Source organism: Amblyomma americanum, chromosome 11, assembly GCF_052857255.1.
Source record: "Amblyomma americanum isolate KBUSLIRL-KWMA chromosome 11, ASM5285725v1, whole genome shotgun sequence".
In the NCBI taxonomy this organism is placed as follows: Eukaryota; Metazoa; Arthropoda; class Arachnida; order Ixodida; family Ixodidae; genus Amblyomma; species Amblyomma americanum.
In genome coordinates, this window is record NC_135507.1 from 109174392 (window position 1) to 109188224 (window position 13833).

The window sequence follows — 13833 nt, forward strand, 5'->3', positions numbered from 1 at the left end:
GGTGCCTGCAGCGCTGCGCAATCTGGGATGAACTGGCGATAACAGTTCGCCATTACCAGGAAGCGCCTGAGACCGGCTATAACTGTGGGCGATGGAAACTTATCAAACCTTATCATCGCACGGCAGAATTCGGCCTTTGTCGGTCGTGAACCCCAGCAGTGTTATTCGGGTCGCGGCGATCTGTGCCTACTTCGCGTTCAAAGTGATTCCCGCGGACCTCAGCCTGTCTAGGACATCCCTCAAGAGGCGCAGGTGTTCCTCGAACGTTTTCGAGTACACCACGATGTCGTCTAGGTACGCGAGCGCATGTTGCCACTTCGCATCTCCCAGAACACGGTCCATTAGGCGCTGATAAGTAGCGGGTGCTCCTACCAAGCCAGAAGACATTCTCTTGAACTGGAAAAGGCCTCTGTGACAAGTGAAAGCAATTTTCTCCTTGTCCCGCTCATTCATTTCACTCCGAAAGTATCCGCGGCTAGCATCGAGAGTTGTGAAGTACTTCGCCCCACCTAGATTGGACACTAGGGAAGAAATGGTTGGTAGAGGGTACGCGTCTTTTCTCGTAACCTCATTCAGTCTGCGGTAGATTGCACACTAGGGAAGAAATGGTTGGTAGAGGGTACGCGTCTTTTCTCGTAACCTCATTCAGTCTGCGGTAGTCCACGCAAAGTCGATACGTATCGTCTTTCTTTGTAACCAAGACTACCGAGAAGCCCCAAGGGCTGTTAGACCTCTCAACAACGCCAGTGTCGATAAGTTCGTCTAAGGCGCTGTCCAGTGCTTTTCTCTTAGCCAAGCTAATTGGTCTAGGATTGCACTTCCAAGGCACTGCGTCACCCGTGTCTATTCGGTGCCTCACTAGGGTAGTGAGTCCGGGCGATCAGTGAATGTCGCGTTGTACTCGTAGAGCAGCGATGACAACCGTGCCTCCTCCCTCTCTGTCACGCTGTTCACCTGCGACAACAAGGGGTGCGCTGACCTTCCCTGCGCGGCAGAGCAGTTTTCTACCGCAGCAACCTTCTCTCTGCCCTCTCTCTCAGCTGCGGTGGTCCGCTCGCCTCCTGGTTCTCGGGCTGGCGGGGTAGATTTTTCACGGTCTCCCCCCGCTCGCGCCGCGTTCGGAGTCTGAATTGTCTGCGATGCCGCGGGCGCTTTCGCGAAAGGCTTCAAGGCGCCTGACGTGCGCTCCCTGTAGCCTCCGCTGCTGATGTCTATCACAGTACATATCTTGTCTAGGAAGAGTGCGGTGGGGGCTAGTTGGTACGACATTAAGGAAACAATGAATAACTGCGCAAAAAGACGGGACAAGAGAGAAGAAACACAAAAACACACGAGACAAGCACAGACTAACAACTGGTTTATTGCACCAACGCCTCCTTCATTCGACAACAAAGCGCATGCGCACCAACAGCAAAGACATAAGCCATAATCATCACGCCAAACCAAGAAACTCCAACTCCTTGCGGTACAGGTGTATGGAAGCCTCGCTAACACATTTGTCAGGCCCTAATCTCGCGATTTCCAAGGCTTCGATAACTTGACATTCTTTTTTGTCCCTCGCGCATCCGATAATCTCAGTCCTGCCGAAAAGTGGAGTGCAATCTTTATCGTCGTGCTAGCAGATCTAACAATGCCTAGGCAGATGCTGCCCTCTAGAATCAGGTAAGGAATTAGCATGCTCTAATAATCTAATGTTGATGCAGCGGCCAGTTTTCCCTACGTACACCTTACCACAGCTCAGCGGAAGGGCCACAAATGGGCTTCTACCACACGAGGCGGATTTAAGGTTGTTGACGGCGGAACTTATCGCTGATCCGTCAGAACAACTGTGGTCAAGACCCTTTTCCCAAGCATCTCACCCAGAAGAGCCGAGCACCAGGCCGGGGGAAATCTTGTACCCATTAAAAACCGGTGGGTACCCGGCGGCACTGGTGATCGAACCCAGCACCTCCAGAATGCGAGGCGGATGCTCTACCACAAGGCCACCGCTTCGGTAAAAAAGGGCCACAAATGGGCTTCTACCGCTCGAGGCGGATTTAACGTTGCTGACGGCGGAACTTGTCGCTGATCCATCAGAGCAACTGTGGTCAAGACCCTTTTCCCAAGCATCTCACCCAGAAGAGCCGAGCACCAGGCCGGGGGAAATCTTGTACCCATTAAAAACCGGTGGGTACCCGGCGGCACTGGTGATCAAACCCAGCACCTCCCGAATGCGAGGCGGATGCTCTACCACAAGGCCACCGCTTCGGTAAAAAAGCGCGACAAATGGGCTTCTACCGCACGAGGCGGATTTAACGTTGTTGACGGCGGAACTTATCGCTGATCCATCAGAGCAACTGTGGTCAAGACCCTTTTCCCAAGCATCTCACCCAGTAGAGCGATTCCTGTCTGCGCTTGTCTCGTGTGTTTCTTCTCTCTTGTCCCGTCCTTTTTGCGCAGTTGTTCGTTGTTTCCATAACTTTGGCTAGGAAGTCTCATCCAAGAATTACAGGAACGGATAAACAGGGAAGATGAACGAGGCGTTGTCGCCGCACGCGGCTCATGGAACACGATAACCTTTCTTCAGACACCGTTCGTTCAAGAATCGCTCAACACTGTGCAGAGTGCACCAAGAAAACTAAAGAGGTGTGCAAAGCTGATTTAAAAAAAAACACCGTGTTGTACCAGCATCGCCACCAGCGCACTAGAGAGATAATGGAGGCATATTTCATCGAAAAGAAAAAAGATGTCTGTGTCAGCACTCCCTCGGTCGCGTTATATGATAGTGAGATAGGTTTTTTAGATGCCTCTTGATGTACCACCTTTTTTGTTTGATCTGTGACGCAGTGCATTCGGGTTTTTGAACGTTTGAGGTGATAGTGCCCTCGTCGCTATCTGTGTACTTCGTACCTATCGCACCTATGTCGATTTTCTGTACATGTATATATTTTTGCGTTCCTTCTTAATAAATCTTAGTTACGAGACAGGGCTTGTTTTGTCCCCTTTTCTTCTTTCGTGTCCTTCGTCCGTTCGCGCTGAATTTTACCGCCAAAATGAACCACATCCAACTCGCCCAACTCACCATTCTTCTTTCCCAGCGAACCACTATTCTAGCTGCACCGCTTGATTGAGCTGTGCCGCTCGCGAGGCGAAAAGTGGTATCGCACTCTCTCAGCCGGATTTTGTTCTCGCTGAGATGGTTCAACACCTCGTCACCGAACAAGGAAGCGCTTGCTCCTGTACCTAGTAACGCGGTGAATTTCTTTCGAGCTATCGTTAGCTCAATGAACGGCGCTGGCAGGTCAACAGAACTTCCTACGCGACATGCCAAAGGCGCTAGCAAACCGGGGTTTTCTGTGTACGCCGCACGGGATCGAAGGTCGATCACCGGCGGCTTTGGCCGTTTCCCGACCGTGTTTTCTCACGGGCGGGTAGGCGGCCACACTCGCGGGCGAAGTGCCCCGGTAGCAACGGTTGCCCGGGCCCCGACGGGCTAGGCGCTGGTCGCCACATTCAGGTCGGTCATCTCGAACTCGCGGCGCGGATGGTGGGGGCCGCTCGTGCGGCCGCGTGTCGGCCTCGCGCTCTCGCCTTGGTTCGTTCTGCTCTGCGGCAGCGTGTGCTGTTCGCGACGCGTAGCTGAACGGGTCCAAAGCGCGGTCGGACAACTCCCAACCCCTTGGGACACGCTCGTCAGCAAACCGTGCTGACGCTTCAGCTCTGGATGGACTGCGCGCTGAGCTGCCATTCCACGCGCAGCGCGGCTCAAGTGACAGCGATGCGGGTGAGGGCGGCCGATACGCTCCCGCAGAGAGGATGCCTCCCCGAACGCTCTTCGCCTCACCAGCCAGCTCATCCAAATTTCTGAACCTGACTCCTCTCAGGTAGGCCGTGAAAGTCGGGTGCGCTTGTCTCGTGACACGCTCAACTTTCTCCGTGTTCGTGGCGCGAGGGTCAGCGAGGCGATAAAGTTCGTCCATCGCTCGGACGTACTCTAAGGCCCGTTTCACATGCTGCGACTGGACAGAAAATATCCGGTGTAGTCGGTGAGGCCGCAGTGCGATTTTCGGTCACTGCTTTCACATGCGACGCCGACACAACGAATTCGGTCAGAGGAATAGGCAAGGTTCCTTGATGTTTGCATAGCCAACCCATTATTAAACGCGACAGAAACATCACGCAGAATGTGTTGATGATTTTATGACCAGCGTATTTTTAGATGCAAGGCATTATTCCGCATGTTTTGATTAGAATAAACACTTTTCCTTCCACCGCGGTAACAGTTCCCACGTGACCGCACGTCGCACGCCGTCTCGGCGCTCCCCAATGGTCAGTCGCAGAGCGAACACACCCACGTTGCGACTGAATTCCAGCCGGACGGAACTCGATCGCAAGCCGTCTGCGACTAGACCGACGACCCTCCCCAGTCGCATACCGACAGAATTCGCAGTGTCGCAGGCGAAAATCGCATGCATGTGAAACGGGCCTAACAGAGACTCGTTGGGGTGCTGGGTGCGGAGCTCCAGCTGTCTCCTCAAACGCCACTCGCAGTTTGCGGGAAGGAATTCGTCACGCAAGCTTGCGGAAAACTCCTCCATTGTCCTCGCTCGGTTACCGGCTTGTCGGTACCAGCGAGCCGCTTGCTCCGTCAAATAAACAGGCACAACACGTGCGAGCATTTCGGCGTCTGCGATCCCTGTCACTTGCTGATAATGCAGCAGACGGTCGAGGTACTCATTTGCTCCAGTACTGTCGTGGTACCCCGTGTAGGTAGGCAAGCCTATCCTAACACGTGGTGACTGGGCTGGAGCTTGAAAATTGTTTTGCAATATACCCGCTAGACTCTGCATAACCTGCATGGCATTCTGCAAGAGCACCTCGGATGATTGCGGACTAACGCCCTCAGAGTTTGGCGCAGCAGCTGATGGCGTCGAATGATGAGGCCTAGGTGCCTCATTGTTCGCGCCACGGAGCGGCGAGGCGCCCGACGTGGAGCCCCCCATACCAGGCCTAAGTCCTGCCAACGCGTCTGGGAATGTCCCTCGGCTATTCCGCGTGGAACGCCTAAGATTCACAAATTCAAACCCTTCAAAAGGCGCGTCAAGTAGGGAGCCCTGGTTCTGTGCCGCTAGCTCTGACAGCATGAACAAAGACTGCAAGTCACTCCTGTCGGCTGTCATCCTTTGTTAGGGCGACGGTCGTCGTTCGCTCGAACAAACGTCACTGCTCGATTGCCTAGTTCGCCCCACGTTCGGGCGACAAGATATGGGGTCACTCTGCGTCCAGCCGGCCGGGAAGACGAGCTTCCGTGCCAGCTACACGCAAGCGTTATTCAAGTGCGCAACACGTTTCCCCAACCCGTGGCGGAGAGTCGCAGCCACGGCAGGTCCGGACGAAATAGGCAACGGCAGGGCACGCTAGGAAATAGTTTATTATTCTAACGCGAGGTAAAGCACACTGCGGAAGAATGTTCTATCCGTAAAAGAGATGTTAGCAGCTCACCAAGTCGTTGACGTCGACCGGCGTTGGTGTTCCGGGGCCGGCAGGCAGCGAATGGCGTTCGGGAGCGAGAGTCCCCTTCCCGCCGCGCGTTCCCCTTTTTATCCCCTCGATCATTGCCTCCCTAGCAGCAAATCGTTGCCGTCAAGCTTAGGCATGCTGCCCTCTCCGCAGAAGGCAGCGCGCTGCCGTAACATCGCGTCAGTGCTGGGGCGGAAATGAGCAGAGTCGCAGGGGTACCTTCTCTCCACATTCCTGGTGGCCAGCGCGCCCGTGTAAGTCACGGTCGCAGCTGGCGCGGGGGACGAGGAGCGGATACCAGTGTATCCCACAATTTAAACCTTCTAGAAACTGTTCGCGGGAAGGTTGTCAGCACAGAACAGCTTCGGAAACCATATCGCCAGTCTCGAGAAACAGATTACCCCATCGATGTCATCAGCAGTGTCACAGTGAGTCTTTTACACAAGATAAAAGAAGAAAACAAGAAGTCTTCCAGCCTCACAGTCCCCAGACAACGCGTGAAGGTTATTCCGTATATCCACAAAATTTCCCACAGCTTAAAGAAGATAGGCCAGAGACAAGACGTGAAGGTTCTTTTCTCCGCTTCCAATGGGCTGTCTAGTATATGCATTATCCTGTCCAAGAAGCAAGAGTCATGTGAAAGAAAGCATAAAAAAGTTATGTCGGATGCGCCACCAACGTTCTGTGCAGCATTCCTTTAACTTGTGGTCGTGTATACATTGGGCAAACGGGAAAATGCGGCAACGGAAGTCTGCGGGAACATAAGAGGAGAGCAGGAAACAATGAAAGACGCCGCCTGCCAGAAAATGTTGCGACTCATAGATGCAAGTCTTTGTTCAGAAGTACCTCTATCCTGGAACATGCTAAAACTGAATTTTGGAGAGAAATAATTGAAGCCCTTCACATTGCTAACACTGGTGACAAATAAATTAGCACTGCTTCTGTTGTACTGTTAGACAACATTCTTAGATGAACACGTGTGATTTCCTGCATCTTTTGCTTGCTTTACCTTGGTTTTCGTGGCTGTTTTCTATTGGACTAGCCTTCGATTCGAATTTCTCTAAATCAGCCTTTCTGCACTTTTTTATCTTGTTACTGGCCTTTTAGTTTTAGTTGTTCTGTTTCTTTTGGTTTGTTAACACTGCTTTTGGTACGATGTGTAAAGTTTACGCATTGACAGTTTTTATTGTTTTTTCGTTTACTTGAACAGCGCTTATTTTGACAAAAAGCAGCCAGCGTCATTTTCATATTGCATCAATAACACTCAACTAAAGAAGTCACAGAATACAAATACCTAGGCGTAACGTTTAAAAACACTGTTTCTTTGTCCAAACACATTGATAACATTTGCGCTTCCGCCTCGCTAAAACTCGGCTCTCTGCGTCATAAGCTGAAAACAGCACCTCCTGATTCGAAACTGCTAGCCTACTGAACTTACATATTACCGAAATTAGAGTATGCAGCCATAGTATGGGATCCCTTTCATCTAAAGCATAAACTTTAACTGGTAAAGAGGCGAGCAGTGAGGTTCATTTTCAACAAGTCCGGGCCCACTGATTCCCCGTCAAAACTCGTGGCTGAAAACCAAATGCCTACCTTAGAATCGCAAAGAACTATAGCGCGACTTAAATTTCTTTTCACAATGTATGACAAGTCGCTGGAATTTAACGGACGGCCATATATTCAACGTTACCTGCCACGCGCATCAAGTCACCGTCACGCTCACAATTTGCTGTCTTTCCATGCCCGCACTAACTTGTATAAACATTTTTTCCCCGTACAATTAGTAAGTGGAATGGTCTTCCCTCTGAAATTTTTTCCACTGACAATTATGACCAGGCGCTGGTGCTGTATTTTGCGTGGTGACATTCTGTGCCGTTAGTTCCGTACTCTCATCAGGTTATCATTATTCTGACGGGTAGCGCATGCAAGTTCATATCTGTTGAGATTATTTGAAGATCATTATACAAAACCGAAATGCGTGCTTGTTCGCTTTTGTTATCTCTCACATGTTAAATGCAAGAGCATATGTATAATTGATGTTAATCGGAAGAAAATTTTGTACGACATGCCCACCTGCTTGGTCTCCTTGACACCGCAGTATTTGTAAATAAAGTAAATAAAAAATAAAAAAATGTTTTAAAGCTACGTTCATCGTTCACCTCATGTGCCATCATTCCTTTTGCTCATGGTGTTGTAGGATTTTTTTATCAATTTTACACGCGATGCTATCTGGTGGACTTGGCAACGGTATGCGTGACCAGTGGGCACGTTGGCTGGCCGCCTGACAGCATGTCCAACCCGTTGCTTTTTACATGCAGTTCTTCCTGTTTGGCACAACATCGGTCAGCGCAATGCACGATTCAGCGTGCTTGGTCATCACAATACCAGCCACCTACGGAGTCTGCGCGTACGAGCCGCCGCACCATGACGATCGCTGGACGTCAATGCGTCCAGGCCCATCGACATCATCAAGAGCCTATATAAGAAGCCAGCCACCATCAACGCCTTCCAGTGGGCACGTTGGCTGGCCGCCTGACAGCATGTCCAACCCGTTGCTTTTTTACATGCAGTTCTTCCTGTTTGGCACAACATCGGTCAGCGCATTGCAAGATTCAGCGTGCTTGGTCATCACAATACCAGCCACCTACGGAGTCTGCGCGTACGAGCCGCCGCACCATGACGATCGCTGGATGTCAATGCGTCCAGGCCCATCGACATCATCAAGAGCCTATATAAGAAGCCAGCCACCATCAACGCCTTCCAGTGGGCACGTTGGCTGGCCGCCTGACAGCATGTCCAACCCGTTGCTTTTTTACATGCAGGTCAGTAACAAGTCTTCTACTGTTAAATCTAGCGATAGATGCTTCATCCAGCTGACGTGCCCACCAATCCTATGTACACTGTGCTTGGTTGTTCGTGATTTTGTGTTTTCGTTACTAATGCTTTCTGGAGATGTAGAGCCGAATCCTGGGCCCACTACTGAGGAAATGCTAGCCGAAATACTTAGTGGGCAAAAGAAAATTGAAAAGAGGTTAGAAGAAATTGAAATGAAGCTAAAGGTGGTTGAGGAGTCAGCATCGGCTGTTAAGGAAATTAGCAAAAAAGTCTCTGGTCTCGAAAAAACTGTCCGCAGCTTGCAAGACAAATTTATTGACCTAGAGGACCGTTCCCGGAGGAACAACCTTCTAGTTTTCGGGGTCAAAGAAAAAGATGAAGAAACTCAAGACGATTTGAAGGAAGCTGTGATTGAGGGCGTGTTTGAGAACACCCTTGGAGTGCAAGTGTCTTCGGTAGAGCGTATACATAGGATTGGGCGCAAACAAGGGACTAGACCACGCCCGGTAATAATTAAGCTCTTCGACCACCGCGAAAAAATGACCACTCTAAAGAATTGTTCCAAATTGAAGAATAAAGCCTTCTCAGTTTCGGAAGATTTTTCAGCACATACAAGGCTCAAAAGAAACTCTGGGATAGTACTTCGGAAATTAGAGCAGCTGGAGGGAAAGTGCAAATAGTGTACGACAAAATTAGAATTAACGGCGAACTGTTCCTTTGGGATAGTGCAAGTAACGGAAGGATTCCCACAAGCAGACCAACAGTAGACGCACATAACCCACCGTCACCGCCCCAGTGAACCGAAACCCATGTCAAAAAGCCACTCCGTTGCCTCAACGTTAACGCACGCAGCATCATTAATAAATCAGATGACATTGAAAGTATTATTATGACGCACCAACCGCATATTCTTATAGTTACAGAAACTTGGCTTCACTCTGATATCTCCGACGACGAAATAACACCACCAGGTTACGGAATTCACCGGAAAGATAGAAATTCGCGAGGCGGAGGGGTTGCAATTATTTACCAACAATCATTACTTGTCTCAAAGTTACCTGATATACCTGCAATCGAGTGCGTCATCATTAAAGTACAGTTCGATGAGCACAATTTAATTGTGGGTGGTTTTTATCGTCCACCTACACAAGAAAACTTTTTTTCCGAGCTAAACGAATTTCTTTGTTCCATTCAAAGCTATTCTTGCAATATCCTCTTGGGTGGCGACTTCAATATGCCGTCAATAAACTGGAGTAGCGATTTTCCCGAACCCCTTACAAGCAAAGCTGAACCTTTTGTTGACCTTGTAATATTTCATGACTTGGCTCAGTTGGTAAAAGTGCCCATCAGAATTCAAAACGAGACAGCTTCAATTTTAGACCTATTTCTTGTAAGCAATGCAGTGCTCAACCGTAATCCCGAAGTACATATTTTTGATGGAATATCTGACCACAAAATGATATCTTTAACAGTTCAACTTCGCCGTACCACTGACATTGAAAGAAAAAAAAGTTTCGTTCCAAACTTTTCGCGCGCTGAAGACGTCGATATTTTAGACGCCATGGATAGGTCGCTGTCGGATTTTATCTCGCTTTCTGAATCAAGCACATGCTGCGTGAGCGAGCTATGGTCTTTCTTTAAGAACCTAGTCCTGAAATGCGTTAAGAACTTTGTTCTCACGAAACTAAGTATACAGCAGCGCAAACGTCCATGGATGACGAAGAAAATAGTACGGATAGGGCGGAAAGCTAAACGAATAAGAAAACAACACCGTCAGCGTCCAACAGAGATTAACACCATTAAACTTTCTAACATACGCCTCCAACTAAAAATGGCCATTAAAAATGCAAAGGAATACTACCAAAGTGTATCTTTGAAGAATTATCTGCTTTCCTCCCCTGCAAAGTTTTGGCGACACTTTTCTTCGAAAAAACAGCCCCTATCCAGTTTCTGCATAGACAGAGAAACCGTAACAGATAAATGTTTGATTGCAAAGACTTTCAATCAGTTCTTTTGTTCAGTGTTTACGAATGATGACGGTCGAAAGCCAACCTTTAATCCTTCAATTGAGTGCCCACCCATTGATAATATCTCAGTGACTGAAGAAGGCATTTTATCCCTCTTGTTAAATCTAAATATCAAGAAATCGCCTGGAATGGACGGCATACCTACTGCATTTCTTATGAGATACGCCGAGTGGTGCTCGAAGTATTTGTGTATTCTGTTTAATAAGTCTTTATCGTGTGCAGCACTTCCAAATGACTGGAAGTACGCAAAGGTTACCCCAATACCCAAAACAGAAAACCGGTCGCTTATCACTTCGTACAGACCAATTTCATTGCTGCCCACATGCGCCAAAACACTTGAACATATTATATTCAAACATATTTCGGTCTTTCTGAATGACAACAACATAATTGATTCCAGGCAGCATGGGTTTCGAAAGGGATTATCTACAACAACGCAGCTTCTCGAAACCATTCACGAATTCGCAGCAATTTTAGACAAGCAGGGTCAAATTGATATGATATTCATAGATTTCGAAAAGGCATTTGACCGCGTGTCTCATTCTAAACTACTTTTAAAACTACAGCCAATACTTAAAAATGATCTGCTGCTTGCATGGATTTCTGCATATTTGTCATCACGGCGACAGAGTGTGTTTATTGATGGTGTGCGCTCTGACTCAGCACCGGTACAGTCGGGCATTCCACAGGGATTCGTCCTTGGGCCCCTTTTCTTTCTTATCTTCGTCAATGACATAATACAAGTAGTGAACGTGAAAATAAGGTTATTTGCAGATGACTGCATACTATATCAAGAAATCAATAACTGCAGTGACCAGGTTTGTTTGAATTCATCATTGGCCAGCGTAGAAGCATGGTGCGCCACAGGGCAAATGACTATGAATGCAAAGAAAACGGTCGCTATGTCAATCACGCGAAAACGAAACCCTTTAAAATTTTCTTACAGCACTGGCGGTAATATTCTCTCTACGGTCAGCAGCTACAAATACTTGGGTCTCGTAATTACATCTGACCTCAGATGGAACGAGCATATGTCATATATTTCAAAAAAAGCAATGCGTAAGCTTGGTTACTTGAGGAGGTCGCTTCGACAATCAACACAAGAAATCCGTCTTTTAGCGTACAAAACGTACATTAGACCAATTCTTGAGTACGCCTCAGTAGTATGGGACCCGTATACCCAGAAAAACATAACACAATTAGAAAGCATTCAAAGAAAATCGGTTAGATTTATATTCAACGGTTATAGCTGGCAAGTATCTCCGACGGTTCTTCTAAACAACGCAAACTTAGAGCCATTAAAATTGAGACGGTATAGGGACAGACTGAAATATATGTACCTACTATATCATGATATGCTGGGAATAGATAAGGATGTGTACATTAATTTAGTTTCTAAGCGCCCAACACGATCTAATCATTCGAAAAAAATTAAAGAATTTTCTTGCAGGACTAACGTGTTTAAAAACTCGTTTTTTCCACGGACAGTACGTGAGTGGAATGCGCTCACCTCGAGTACAGTGGAATGCCCGACGGTCCAGTCGTTCTGCGGCATGCTTAACAGTATTGAAGCAAAATAGAATTACCATCGTGTCGTTGTGCGCAATGCCTTGAGTGCTTCATACGCATGATTGTTTTCATTGTTTGTACATTTCGTTTCTTGCTCAAGTGACTGAGCATGCGTGGTTGTGTCATGCTGCTGTGTACGCGCCTTGTTGTTTTTGTCGCGCTTTACTTTTCGTTACTATTATTATTGCTGGATTTCGTCTCTTCTTCTCACTTAAATTCTTGCGATGTTTTTCTCTATGTTCGTTTTCTTGATGTATTATTGATATGCCCACTCCTGCCTAAGGCCTCAAACTGAGGCCGGCAGTATCCTGTAAATAAATAAATAAAAATAAATGATCAGCGCGTGTCTTTTTTGTTAATCTTGAGATTGCCCAGCGCGCGTATGAATGTATCTGCCTTCTACGGAAATAAACTAGTTGGAAGTTGCGCACTGTACACGTCGTGTGCGTTCCTTTGTTGTGTTCCGTCTTCTTCTTCGCGCAAGTACGTATCCGCTCAAAGATGAACCAACTCGCCCAAACAAGAGTATTACTGTTTGAGCGTGATGACCTATTGCCTCAGTTCTTCATCTTCTTTTCGTAATATCTTCTCACGATTGAGTGCGGCCTCGTGCAGTTTATTTGCTTCGTCTAATCTTTTGCTTATAAAACCTATGCTCTCTTTCAGGTCATCCAGTTCTGCACGACAACCGCTCTCTTCTGTTCGAAGGCTTCGCTCATTCAATGTCTTAATTTCCTATTTCCCTCGGCTATTTTACAGCCTGCGCAAGGTCCTTCGACATTTCCCACTCTGGATAAGACCACATAGACACACTATAAGGCAGACAGCCCGACACACAAATAGGCCGCAATGTCATCCGGTACAGCCGGACATTCGGAACACTCACGACTCGCCTTATCACGGCGAAGTTTGGCCGTTTGGCCACTGTTGCGACCGTGGCTAGTATCGAAGAGCCTCCATCGCGGACTCTTCGGAACAACATCCTTGAAATGGTTCGAGACGAGCTGGTACGACGCGAGCAGCTCTCCCGGCCCTGCAGCTTCACTGACCACAGGCATCCGGTTCGAGCCCCTGTGCCTGCATGGCCCCCGCCTCCACCAGCCAACGCCACTGACTACGCCTGCCGCGACGGCCTCGACATTCCGAATCCAAGACCCGACCCACCGTAACTTCATCTTCAGGGCTTGCACATTTAGCTGTGTTTATTTGGAACAAAACTGCTACCTTTTCTGGAGTGGGTGGGGTGTTGTCGGTGTTTGTAGCGTTACGGTTTCTTTGGGTGGCACGACATTTCCGGCGGAATTCGCGGCGCTTTCTAGATCGACCCACGATATCATTCTGCGTATGTGTGGCGCTACTGTTTGTGACACGGAAGCGCTGAGCGTTAGCAGCTGCTGTCTTCCGCGTTGGAAGTGTCGGCGATTTGTGAGGACGTTCTTTGTGTCTGTGCCGTCGCGCCGCCACGATCCACAGTCTAAGTAATGTTTCATGCTCCCGTCCCATTCACGAGTCATTTGACTCTGCCCGGCGCCTCTTTATTCGCAGTACGCGAAGAAAAACGTGTTAGAGCCGCATTGCTTGGTTTCAGTTATAGAGGGTCGTACCGGTACTGAATCGTTCAGCGGAACCAGTTGTTTTTCCGGCGGGCACGAAACTGCCTTCATGTAGCGCGACTGTGCCCACCAATGTGGTTCTATAGTGACGGCAGTTACGGCTGCCCATGGCGATTCATCCTCTGACTCTCCTGCTGACCCGAAGCTTCGTCAGATGACCAGCACATCTTTGAGCACGTCAGAAGGCCAGACCTTGATGCACCTCTTGCCCCAGCATGCCTCCGTCTTCGATTTCACGCAGCCCGACGGCGTGCTACGCTTTCCTCCGTCCCGCGCCCCGACATAAG

General features: G+C 48.6%; 1 long non-coding RNA gene and 1 pseudogene across 1 annotated transcript in view; one reads left to right on the plus strand and one right to left on the minus strand.

The window, feature by feature from the left end:
• Window positions 1-13833, minus strand: part of LOC144111130 (uncharacterized) — a 207519-nt gene that overhangs the window by 93403 nt on the left and 100283 nt on the right. The gene's annotated exons all lie outside the window — the stretch shown is intronic.
• Window positions 7854-9136, plus strand: LOC144110847 (uncharacterized; annotated as a pseudogene).